The sequence below is a fragment of the Tenrec ecaudatus genome, chromosome X, assembly GCF_050624435.1.
Source record: "Tenrec ecaudatus isolate mTenEca1 chromosome X, mTenEca1.hap1, whole genome shotgun sequence".
Classification (NCBI taxonomy): Eukaryota; Metazoa; Chordata; class Mammalia; order Afrosoricida; family Tenrecidae; genus Tenrec; species Tenrec ecaudatus.
The window spans coordinates 17,805,896-17,819,944 of NC_134548.1; the positions used below are offsets into that span (position 1 = coordinate 17,805,896).

Consider the following 14,049-nt stretch of genomic DNA (forward strand, 5'->3'; position numbering starts at 1 on the left):
ATTGAATGAAAGGATAATGAAATGTTTCCATGAACTTTTGAAGCCACCACAGAGAGTCAACAAAACCAGCACAATGAATTTAATCTTAGTTCTATTCTAAGGAAATGTGCCAACACCTGGAGTTAGGGTGCCAACGGAAAGAGGGACCTAAGGATTTCTCAAATGGAATGAACGTGAGAAAAAAAGTTAAGCATCAAGCTGCAGTATTGAAGGACTCCATGGAGAGAATTTTGGATGATTCAGGAACCATCAAAAGAAGATAGACGAACCACACAAGAACACTGTATTGAAATGAACTATTTGACCTTCAACTATTTCAAGGCTCCAGGAAATTACAGAACATCAATTGAACTATCTCATCAAACTTATACAACACAGAAAGTACTCCCTCACTATGCCAAGAAATTGAAAGGCACCTTCCTAGTCAAGTGATGGGAAGAAATCCACTATTTGGTCCCATTTCAAAGAATGCTGATCCCATAAAATGTGGAAATTTCTAAAACATTTATTATATCACACACAAGCAAAATTTTGCTGAATACCATTCAAAACTGTTGCAGTAAATTGTTAGGGAACTGCCAGAAAATCAAGCCAATCCCGAAGAAGCCATAGAACAGAGTTTGCTGCTGGCATATGGATCTTGGCTGAAAGAAACGATTATCAGAAAGATGTTTCCCTGTGTGTTATTGACTATACACCGGCAGTTGTGTGGTTCGTAACACATTCTAGACATTGCCGTGAAGAAGAAATATGGAATTTTAATTGTGTCCATACAGAACTTGTACACAAACCAAAAGAGAGATATTGGAACAGAATGAGGAAATACAATGTCAGCATCAAGGTTGTACCCTTAGACCATACTTATTTAATCTTTATGCTGATCAAAAATCATAGAAGTCAGACCATATGAAGAAGAATGCAACACCAATACAGGAAGACTCATAAACAACCTGTGATGTGCAAATGACATAACTTTGTAGGGTGTGCCTGACTTAACTGGTGATATTTTCAATAGTCCTATATATATGTGATAACCGGGCAGCATATAAGGAAGATTGAAGAAAAATTGATGCCTTGGAATTATGGTGTTGGTGAAAAATACTAAATTATCATAAACTAAAAGAAAAAGAAACATGCTTATGCTAGGAGAAATATAGCTAGAATGCACCATAGAAGCAAGGTTGGTGAGACTGCCTCATTCACTTTGAACATCTTATTAAGGGGAAACCAGTCCCTGGGGAATATCATGCTTGGTAAAGTAGAGAGTAAATGAAAAAGAAGACTCGTTACAAGATAAAATTGACACTATGGCTCCAACAATGGGCGGAAACAGCAAAGCTTGTGAGGACGGTGTAGAATCTACCAGTGTCTCATTCTGTTGTATATAGGATCACAATGAATCAGAACCAACTTGACAGCAGTCAACAAGAAAAGTTTTATGAATTATGCATTTTCTGATTCAAAATGGGAAAGAAGTGGTTTCTCAAACATAGCTCAAGTGGGCGTGTCTGTTTCCCACTCTTAATGCTTACTTCTGAAGAGTAACTTCCAAGTCAATTCTCAAACGTGATTCAAACCACAAACTATTTCATAATGTTTTATTAGGTGTTAGACATGTTTTTGAAAATATGCGTATTCTTCCAGACAACCATAGCACGGATGACTCTGTTCTTAGAAATACTCTCCTTTAACTGGAATATGGCACAAAAAGCTTTCTCTATCTAGAATTACCTCTTCTTATCCCAATCCCTCACTATCCCACCCTTCCTTTTTATCAGGCAATTCGTAAAGGATTCTATATAAATTTAACCAAATTTGAGTCATGGTCTTGTGCTTTTTAAAGTAATGAAAAGCAGAAAAACCAAGATGACTTCAAAGACCCTAGTCAGGGTATTTTCAACTGCTTCATATGCATATGAAATTTGGACACTGAATAAGGAAGGTGGAAAAAGTGACATATTTGAATTATAATTCAAAGAATATTGACAATGCAATGAACCAATGTAGCCAAGAAGAATGAGGTAGTTAGTGTACTGTACCAACCTGGCCGATAAACACATGTGGGGTTCATTGAAGGGCAGAGGTTATAAATGGCTCTGTGAGCCGCACCTATCTAGTTCTCTCGTGCCTTTGCATGTTCGTTTCCCACTAGTGTCCCACGGAGCCTGTGCTGTGGGTGTCTGCTCTGTGTGCCATGCAGGGGCTGCAGCCTCATTCACTCTGCACTGGTCTCCTTGTGAGAAAACCGTTTGTACGTGTGTCTTCCGTTGCACATGTGAGAAAATCGTTTGTACGTGTGTCTCTTGTTCCCCTCACGAGACCTCGGTTCCTAAACTCAACACACATGTCATCTGTTGTATCCCTTCAAGAGGCATCTCACCAGCATGAACTCGTCCATCAGTGCCTCAGTGATGCTGTCCTGGCCTGTCAACCTGCCCTGGCGGGCCAGTGATATACCCTTTGCTTGGTGACCCGCCTGTCCACTTTTCATGGATATTCCTGCCTCATGCAGGTTTGAAAGGTGTCCTAGCCTTTACATTCTGCACATGTGATGTAGCTCATTTATTGTGCCAACCTGGTTGATAAACACATGTGGGGTTAATTGAAGGGCGGAGAGATAAATGGCTCAGTGAAGATCACCCTTCGAGTTCTCAGGACTCTTGCTTTCTGGTGGTCACACCAGGGTGCAGCTGCCTTAGCCAGTTCCCTGATTCACCTGGCAAGGCTCATTTCCTGCAAGACACCCCCAAGGAGAAGCCACATGGACCTACCCCAGTGCAACGCTGGGTGCTGGGGCAGCCGTGTGGAGACCCCTGCCAGCACTGAGATGCTTACACATTCACTGACTTGTCTTTTCACTGAAGTAGGCATCATAGTGTATGTTTTGTGAGATGGAAGAGGACTTTGTGGATTGGTGTTGGACATATGGGTTAATGTTGGACTTGTGGCCTTGAGCAGCACTGGATTGGAATGTTTTCTTGATGTGCACTTAACCTTTATATAAAACTCTCTCTTATACATGAGTTTATGTGGATTTGTTTCTCTAAAGTACCCAGACTAACATAAGGAATTACTGAAACCTGAATGAAGGCCGAGCATGGCAGTGGGACAAGAGGAAAGTAAAAGGAAATGGAGGAAAGAACTAGGAGGCAAAGAACATTTATAGAGATCTAAATACAGGCATGTACATATGTAAATATATTTATATGTGACAGGGAAAGAGATCTATGTACAAATATTTATATGTTAAGTATTAAGGTAACAGATGGACATTGGGTCTCTATTCAAGCACTCCCTCAATGCAAGAACACTTTGTTCTAATATCCCAGCATTCTGTGATGCTCACCTACTCAACACGATCACTGAAGACAAAATGGAAATGGGTGCATAAGCAATGTGATGAAGAAAGCTGATGGTGCCCGGCTATCAAAAGATACATCTGGGGTTTTAAAGATTTGAAGGTAAACACGCGACCATCTAGCTGAGAAACCACAAAGTCCACGTGGAGGAAGCACACTGGCCTGTGTGATCATGAGGTGTTGATGGGATCAGATATCAGGCATCAAAGACTCAGAACAAAATATCACATTAATGTGAATAGAGGGGGTACAGAGTGGAGACCCAAAGCCTGGCTGTAGATAATTGGACATCCCCTTAAAGAAGAGTCACAAGGAAGAGATAAGCCAGTCTGGGTGCAGTAAAGCACCAATGAAACATACAACTTTCCTGTAGTTCTTTAATGTTCCTCACACCCCACTATCATGACCCCAATTCTACCTTACAAATCAGGTTAGACCAGAGCATTTACACTGGTACCGATAAGAGCTGGAAACACAGGGAATCCAGGATAGATAAACCTCTCAGAACAAATAATGAGAGTAGCCATCCGAGGAGGGTAAGGGGAAGGTGGGGGAGAAAGGAGGAACCATTAAAATTATCTACCTATAACCCCCTCCCAGTCAAATGGCCAATAAAAAAGTGGGTGAAGGGAGACATTCATCAGTGTGACATGAAGAAAACAATTTATAAAATATCAAGGGTTCATGAGGGAGGGAGGGGAGGGGAGAAATGAACTGACATCAAAGGTTCAAGTAGAAAGAAAACTTTTTGAAAATGATGATGGCATCAAGTGTACACATGCGCTTGATACAATGGCTGCATGTATGGGTTTTGATAAGAGCTGTAAGAGCCCCCAGTAAAATGATTTTTTCAGAAGAGATAATGCCACGAACTGCCAAAAGAACAAACAAAGGTCTTGGAAGAATTACAGCTAGAATGCTCCTTAGAGACAAGGAGGGGGAGACTTTGTCTCATGTACATTGGACATATTGTCAGAAGAGACCTATTCCTGGAGATGGACATCATGCTTGGTAAAGTGTAGAGGCAGGGAAAAGAAGGCCCTTGACAAGATGGATTGGCACAGTGGCTGCATTAGTGCGCTCAAACATAAGAACAATTGTAGGACGGGGTAGTTTTTCTTTCTGACATAGGATCGCTATGGGTTGGAACTGACTTGATGGCACCTACTACCACCACCAATTTGAGTAGACCTTCTCTGGACATAAGTTCTTGTAATACTCTGGTTTGATCATCGAATTCATAGCATGCATCCTGGTTTCAATCCTCTGTGCAGATTCTATTCTATTCTATACATTCCCTTACACTATGGATGGATTGCATCCGTCAATACACCATATTTACTAAATATTTTTGAGTATTTGAATAAGCAGATACTTGCATATGGAGAACAGAGAGTATGGTGGAGAAATTACTGAGGCAGGAAGGCTAACTAAGGAAGCTCTCAAATCAATTAACAGAACAGACTCTACCCATATACCCTTGGATCCCTTTACTATTTTCCTACATGAGACTCTAGTGTGTTTTTGCTCCCAACAATCAGCTCCTTTATCTCTTGGTTGATAGACTACCCTCAGGTTGCCTGAGCCCAGCTTTACCTGTTCCTCTATTTTCTGTTCAGAAAGGGCTCAGATCGGAGGTAGGAAACTGCATGGGAATTGACATCCCCTGGGAGACAGCCCTTAACTAAATTTAAAAATCTGGCAAAACTAAAAATATTCCAATTAACTTTCCTTGTTCAAAATCTGGCAAAATACATTAGAGTTGAAAATCAAACCCACTTACATTAGAAAGTCTAAGAAAGAAGAAAGAAGGAAGGAAGGAAGGAAAGGAGGGAGGGATTGTTAGTAAGGGAATTGAGAAACTAGAACCTTCTTCCACTATTGGTGGGAATGCAAAAGGAAGCAGTGAGGAGTTTCTCAAAAAGCTAAAAATAAATTACCATATTGTACAGCAATTCTGCTCCTAGGAATATACCCAAGAGATTTCAAAGCAGTATTATCAACAGACATATGTATACCATTGTACAGTGCAGCATTATTCACAATAGCTGAAAGGTATAAACCATTTAAGTATCCATCAACATATGAATGTATAAACAAATTATGGTATATCCATACATACAACAAATCATTAATCATACATAGAATTAAAGTCCTGTCACATGCTAAAAATATAGATGAACCTTGAGCACAGTGTGCTGAGGGTAGTAAGTCAATCATAATAGAACAAATATTGTATGATCTCACCCATATGAAAAATAAAGTATAGAAAGATGTTTAGAGACCAATTTCTACTGGGATTACTAGGGGTAGGAAAAAAAGTGTAATGTATGGGTTATTGTTTAGGAAGCATTGTGTTTCTGCTTATGATTACAGGAAGTCTGAAAATGGACATTGGTGATGGTTCAGGTAATTGATGATGAATGTATGTCATTGATGTAGTTAAATGCTTAATGAATTGATATCACTAAATTGCACACATGAAAATGTGAAATTGGTTGATCTTATGCTATATATACATATATGCAACAATAAAAAACAGAATAATATTAGAGGGTAATGTCATTTAATGGCAGCAGAAACCATGACTTGTCCTGGGAAAGTAAATATTACATAGAATTATTTCTTGTTCTTTATTATAGTGAAATGTTTAAGTTGTTTAAGAAATAACTAAAACCAAATAGTAGATTTCTTAGGGGTTTATAGATGGAAAGCTATAAAGGAAATCAACATAATAATTAGCACATGATTCGGGATAGTAATTCTCTCTAGTGGCTTACAGATTGGTCTGCTAACCACAAGGTCAGCAGTCCAAATGCACAGCTGCTCTGGGGGGAAAAGACAAGGCTTTCCAGCTCAGTATAAATTTACAGCATTGGAAACCCAGGGGTGGCTATGAGTCAAAAGAGACTCTATGGCAGTAAGTGAGTTTTGAGTTCTTGCTGAGATAAGGAGGAAGAAATGATTAGGAAGAGACTTCTAAAAAACTGCTGATATTTTTAAAAGCAGTTTTATTAACATTACATCAACATGTCATGCAATTCAATAATTCATTCATATCAAGAAGAGTTAACAATTATCGCCACATTCAATTCTAGAACATTTTCTTCTTCCTTGTACTCATTGTTATTCATGTAATTATTTTTTTTCTAATTGTGTCAGAAATGTACACAACAAAACATTCTCTAATTTCACAATTTCTACATGTACAATTAAGTGCCATTGCTTATACTTTTCATGTTGTACAACCATTATTGATATTATTTTCCAAATTATTCCACCACCATTAGCATAAACTCAATGTCCCCTGAGCAACAACATTTTTCTTTCACGCACAGTAACTATTGGTCACGTTTGGTTTCTTTCTTTCGTCTTTTTTTTAGTAGTTTTCTTGATATAGTTTTCACATATCATACACTTCCATGGTTAGATTGCTTTAGACGTAAGTTATATGTTGTATATGTATCAGCACAATCATTTCTAGTGCTACCTCCCTGATCCTTCATTCATTGTTGACTCACCAAACCCCTCACCCTCCCCACCTGCCATGCCCTCTCCATAGCTCCAATAAACCACTGGATCAGTTATTGTCTGTATGCATCTACTCCTTCTGAGATTTAAAAACTGGGAAACCCAACAGAAACAATAAAATACAAAACAAAATGGCAAGAAGAAAATAATAATAATAATAATATAAAGATAAATTTTTTAAGAGTAAAACCAGAGGAAAAAAATTTGTCATTGAACATGTGAGAAATATTTTATCATAGAGAAAATTCAGATTTGGTCAAGAGGAAGGTCAACTGACCAAGTATCTATTATACCATGGTTCTTTTAAAAAAATCATTTTATTGGGGGCTTGTACAATTCTTACCACGATCCATCTATCCATCCATTGTGTCAAGCACATTTGTACCTTTGTTGCCATCATCATTCTCAAAACATTTCCTTTCTGCTTGAGCCCTTGGCATCATCTACTCATTTTTGCCTCTCTGTACCTGCTGCCCCCTCTCTCATGAACCCTTGATAATTTATAAATTATTATTATTTTGTTATATCTTATACTGTCCAACATCTCCCTTCACCAATTTTTTCTGTTGCCCACCCCCCGGGGAGAAGGTTATATGTAGATCCTTGTCATCGGTTGCCCCTTTCCACCCCACCCTCCCTCCAGCCTCCTACAACTGTAATCAAGTTTACAATAATCTGTCTGATAGTAAAGCTAAAACTGCTCATTTTTTTATGAGTAATAGGTAAATGGATATTGGGTTTATTGTTTTCCTTTCAGATAGATAGGGAGACATGGAAGAAAAGGAGGCCCAGTAGATTAAAGAGAAGATAGAGCAATTTGAACAATGTTTCATGCTGAAAGAGCATAATTATAGAAAGAAGGTAAAAGCCCACAATCAAGGCTATGGAAGAGAAAGTATGGTGAATAGTGAAGATTGCAATAGCCTTGGGAAAGAGTTGGAGCATGTGATCCAGTAGTTGCACTCATAGGTATGACCCATCAGAAGTGCATACATGCATTCACTGAAAGCTCACTGCAGGAAATGCTGTAGCTGCACTAGTGTTAATATGCTCCAATAGGAACAGCGTCAGTGTGCAATCATCAGTATAATAAATATCTTGCGCTACAATAACCAATAAAGCAAGTTTTGAAAACTAAACACAATGATTGGCTGAATCACACTAATATAATACAGAGTGAAAGAAATCAAAGTAAGAGAAGGCATCTTGTATGACTCCACTTAAACAACGTTTAAAAGCAAGTAAAACTAACCAACGATAAGTTGAGTATAGGGATCATAATTGGAGAGACGTATGAGGGGAACTTTGTGGGACAAGTAATTTGTGAGTTCACTGTGAAAGTTTATTCCACTGCACACTTAAGTGTTCAGATTTGTGCACATTCCTGTGTGTTATACTTCAAATAAAAAAATTACTGAAATAAAATAAAAGAAGTAGAACTACTTTTACTCCTGAGAGATAGAGAAAAGAGTGAAAGAAGTTTGGCATCTCTGTAATTATTCTCAAATTCAAATTTATATTTTTCTACTAAGAATCTGAAAACGCTAATTGTTGAAAATTTGTTAATTTTTTTCTCATTTCATCTTTTTCAAAGTTTTTTTGTATTTATCTAACGATAATATATTTGAACATGCTTCCTTGGTATTTCTACTTAATTTTTATCTCTTAATTTTCCACTAATAGAAAAATATGTTAAACTTTAGCAAATTTCATACTATTTTCCATGGAGATAAATGGATATTAAAATATTTTAAATAAAAATATCAATTAAACGTCTTGATATTGTTTTTAAAATGATGTCAGTTGGTAAAAAATCTATTCATTGCCAATTCAGAGGGTAATGTGAAGAATTAAATGATTACATCTCCTTATATAATATTATTAAACTATCAGCGTAGACTATTGGAGTTGGAAGGAAACTTCACATCACCTAGTTTCAGCTTCAAAATGGATACGTAAATCTAGTAGCTAGCAATGACTTTCAAGGTTCTACCTGAATGTTTCCAGATCCTCCTACCCACAGTTTTCTACACCTATTGTTGAATTGCTGTTATTGCTTTAAGGTTCCTACTACAATCAGCCTCCTTGCAAGTTTCACTAATGATTCTAGTTCCACCATCAAAAAGAAAATAGAGTAAGTTATTTTTTAATATAATGCAATATATTTTTACAACATCTATTAGAATAGCCATCATTTTAAATCCTATCGACACCTTTTACTAACTCTTGTCTATAAGTGTATCATTCTGTGGTGGCTTGTGTGTTCAGTGATGCTGAAAGATTTGTCACCAGTATTTTAAATGCTAGGAGAGTCACCAAAGTGAACATGTTTCAGCTGGGATTCCAGATTAAGACCAAGCTGCAAATAAGGGCAGATTGCCCACTTCTGTGAGATTAGCCACTGAAAACCTTATGAATAGTAGCATAAGGTCATCATATATAGTACTGGAAGATGAGTCCCTCAGGTTGGAAGGCACTCAAAAAACACCTGAGGAAGAGCTGTCTCCCGAAAGAAGAGTCAACCATAACGGTATGGACAGAGTAACGCTTTTGATACCGTCATTTGATGATGGGGCTTTACACAAAATGAGATGACCCAGCTAACAACTTTCATTGCTGATCGAAACAAGGAATGTATGAAATATGCATCTAGGAAGATTAGAACTCATTATAAATGAAAAGGAACCCATACAGATTCTAAGCACGAATAAGCTGAAATATACTGGAATTGACCATTTGGAATCAGACAATCATATAGTTTACTGTGGCAGGAATGACAAATTCAAGAGACGTGGCATCACATTCATTGTCATAAGAACATTTCAAGACCTATCTTGAAGTACAATACTGTCTGCGATGGGATAAGATCTATACTCCTACAAGGAATTCCAGTTAATACAACTATTATTCAAATTTATGCGGCAACCACTAAAGCTAGTGGTGAAAGAAATTGAAGAATTCCACAAACTTATTCAGTCTGAAATTGACCTGCAATAAAGATGTTTTTGGAATATAAAAATTGGAAAGAATTCTAAGGAAGAGTAGTTGGAAAATGTGGCCCTGTTGATTGAAACAAAACTGGAGACTGCATGATAGAATTTTACAAGATCAACTTCTTCATTGCAAATACCTTTTTTCATGTTCACATGGACCTCCTGAGGCAGAATACACAGGAATCAAATTAAATACATCTGTGGAAGGAGATGTTGTAGGAGCTCAGTGTTAACAGCTAAAACATGACCAAGGGCTGACTGTGAGACAGACCATCAAATTCTCATACGTAAATTCAGACAGAAGATAATTAACACAAAATCACAAGAGCCAAAATACAACCTTGAGTATGTCCCACCTCATTTTAAAGAGCATCTCAAGAGCAGAATTGACATGCTAAACACAAAGGAAAGAAGACCTGACAAACTTTGAGATGACATCAAGAATATATTATATGAAGTAAAGGTTATTAAAAAGACAAGAGAGAAAGAAAACATCAAAGGAGATGTCAGAAAAGGTTTAGAAACTTGCTCTTGGATGTATAGTAGCTGAAACCAAATGGCAGAAATGATGAAGTAAAATAGCTGATTAGTCTGTTTCAAAGAGGAGCCCAGGAAGACAAAATAACATTAATTTGAAATGTGTGAAAACCTGAAGTTAAAAGCCAAAACGGAAGGACACACTCAGCATATCTCAAGCTGAAAGAACTTAAGAAAGATTCAAGGCTACAGTTGCAACACTGAATGGTTCTATGGGGAAAATACTGAATGATACAGGAAGTATCAAAAAACGATGGGAGTCATGGTCACGGTACCAAAAGAACTGATTGATATTCAACCATTTCCAGAAGGATCAAATATTGGTGATACTGAAGGAAGAAGTCCTCGCTGCATTGAATTGACAGAATATCAATGTAAATGTTTCAATCAACTAATGAAGCACCGGAAGCATTATCTATGCCAAGAAGGTTACAAGACAACCAAGTGGAAGATTCATATTTGCGTCCATTTCCAAGAAAAGCCACCCACAGAATGCAGAAATGATCAAATAACATCATATGCTGATACAATGGTAGTCAGGATGGTGCTTTTAGAGAGAACTGACTGGATAGCAACTAACAACATCTCGTGGAAGTAACCGAGGTAACTTTTGTCATATACAAAATGAAAGTGAGCAACTCATCTTGCCAGGTTGTTGAGAAACAGATAATATACATGAAGTACTATATCCCCTTTCAGTTTAATAGTACCTTAAATTGTCTTTTAAGATAATAATGTTTCCCCATTGTCATCTCTTCGCCCACGAACTTCCCATGACGTCGTTACACGATGTGCTTTTCATGCCTGAACAACCCTGGTTTTTGTCTTTTTGATGTAGGCCACTTATTCACAGGACTCTCATTTTGATTTATACCAATATTATAAAGTAAAACCATTTGTGATTAAATGTTTTATATCTACATTTCCTACTATTGTAGCCATTGGCCACATGTGAGTATTCAGAATATGAAATGTGGCTAATGTGTCTTCAGAAATGAAGATTTTCATTTAATCTAAATTAAATTAGCCACGTGAGGCTAATGACTACCATATTGAACAGTGAAGATTTATACTTGATCCAGCCATTAGTGTGATCTAAGTTTGCATGACCATATTTGATGCCACTTAATACTAAAAGCTTGTGACCAGCTAAATACCTTAGTTTTACTTCATATAAACTACTATTAAATTGATTCCATTTTGCTATACACTATAATTATCAAATTGGTTTCCTGAACCCAATCAGAATGTAACTCTCTGGAACTTCAATTCCCTCATCTGTAAAATAACATGATTACTTATACCCCATCCTTCACACAGTTGACTTACGGACATAGAGTTATTGTGTATGAAAAATCTGAATGCTTAAAGTACTTTCCATTTTAAGCATCATTACTACTGTTACATCTTTCAGTATATCAAGATACTTATTCATATAGATCAGGGGTGTCAAACTGGTGACCCGTGGACTGCATGTCCCCCCAAGGTAATGTTTTGTGGCCCATGATGCTCTGAAATAAAATGTAACAAGGGAATTGTGTGTATGGTATTGCCTCGATCTCCCCTCAGCGCTATTTTCTTCATAACAATTTTTCTATTTTCATTTTATTACAAATATCCAAAACTAAATAGTAGATTGCTTAGGGTTTAATAAGTTGAAAATCATAAAGAAAAGAAATATAATAATAAGCACACAACTCAAGATAGTTATATCTCTGTTGCATTGTGGATTACACATTAGGCTGCTAACCACAAGATAGAGATCATATCCAGTTCGATCACTACCCACCCATCAACTAGCTATGCATAGCACCTAATATTGTAACTATCAAAGAGATGTTACATGCTCAAAATATATTGAATGAATTAAATAAGGAAAGGATGATCATTTTAATGGTGTCCCTTATGCTTATTTGATGTTCTTGATAAAGAACAGTAACAGATATTAATATAAATAGACTGAGACAAAGTTCTTTAAGTATCCACAATTTTCATCACTCATGAATGCAACAAAAAGAGCTCCCAATCTTCCTCTTGCTGAGTTAAGATGCAGTTTGTGGGAGGGAAAAGGGAAGAGTTACAGTAGAACCCTGGGCCTCAACGCTAAACTGTTCTAGAAGGAGCGTCGAGTTCTGACTCGACTCAATTTTTCCCATAAGAAATAACTGAAAATGGATTTTTACCCTAACCTTGCCTTTGTATACAAAACATGACACAGATATTTCAAAGTCAATAAGTTCAGAGTTAAATAATGTAATTTAAATAAGAAACACAACATTTTAAAAGTTTTTTTTTCAAATGACTTTAGACTTTATCTGAAGGAAAGGTACAAATGGAAGAATGTAAGTGGATGCCTGGGTACAATTTCTAGAAAAGAGACAGGTCTACCCAACATGCATGCGCTGCCTTGGTGACTTGGGGAAGGCCGGGCTGCCGTTTAGCTCTCTCCATCACTGTCTCCCAGGGTATGCTTGTCGAAGAGATACTCGGCCAGGCCGGAATCTTGCGCAGGTTGGTGACGTAGTCGCCTAGCTGTTTGATGGATTTCACCTGCTCATCCGGGTAATGTGTCTCGATGAAGTCAAAGAGATGGGGGTCGTTCTTTTCCGTGGCCAGTTGGTGCAGATCCAGCAGGGACTGGTGGACGTTCTTTTCCAGGTTCAGGGCACACTCCATGGCCTTGAGCCCGCACTTCCAGTTGTCACAGTCTGGTTTCTTGATATCCTGGAGGAAGATCCAGCCCCCTCTTTGGTTCTGCAGCTTCATCAATTTCTCGGAGTGCTCTCTCTTCTCGTGAGACTGGTGCAGAAAGTATTTGGCAAAGTTCTTCAGAGCCACGTCATCCCGGTCGAAGTAGTAAGACATGGACAGGTAGACATAGGACGCATAGAGCTCCAGGTTGATCTGGCGGTTGATGGCGGCCTAAGAGTTCTGGTTGTAGTTCTGGCGCACCTGTGAGGGAGACTTGGTCGTGGCGGCGGTGGAGGCCTGGGGGCGTCCAGAGTGTGGCGGAGAGGAGGTGCTGGGCGGCGGGCTGGGCGGCAGGTGGGCGGGGGAGGTTGGCGAGCCCTGGGTTCCATTCAAGCACTGTTGAAGCAGGACACCGTGGTGGCTCTGAGAAGAACGTGCCATTTTAAAAGTTTTTAAAACTACAGTATGGCCCATCCCTTGAGAGTGGTGAGGATCTGGATCTGTGGACAGGGAGGTGGAGAGGAGGGATGGAGACAGTCATTGTTTGGGAGGGGAATGCCTTTCCATAAAATCAACTGGTAGCGGCTTTTCAGGAGTTTCCCCCCACCCTTCTTTGCCTTTTGTCACTATGACATGGTTGGGTTTCTCTAAAAACATATTCTGTCTAATGTGGTCTGCTGTTGGCATTTCCTTAACTGCTTTCTAAATTATCAACAATATCAATAACATGGTTAACCAGTTCCTTGTCATGATGACTTTTTTCAAAAATTTTATCTTAGGACCCACGTTTTTTATCTAAAACGAGTACAGAAAGCCACAAAACTAAGAAAATTATAGCAAAAGACTTGGAACACAGCCGCAAAAGGTTTAAACGATGCACACTAACAATGCCAACTAATGCTGAGTGACCAAGACACTAACTGCTTTTGTTTACAAAA

At 38.2% G+C, this 14,049-nt stretch overlaps 1 pseudogene; it reads right to left on the reverse strand.

The window, feature by feature from the left end:
* Positions 1–12,720: 12,720 nt before the first annotated feature.
* On the reverse strand, positions 12,721–13,552 carry LOC142433182 (ferritin heavy chain pseudogene; annotated as a pseudogene).
* Between the last annotated feature and the right edge of the window lie 497 nt (positions 13,553–14,049).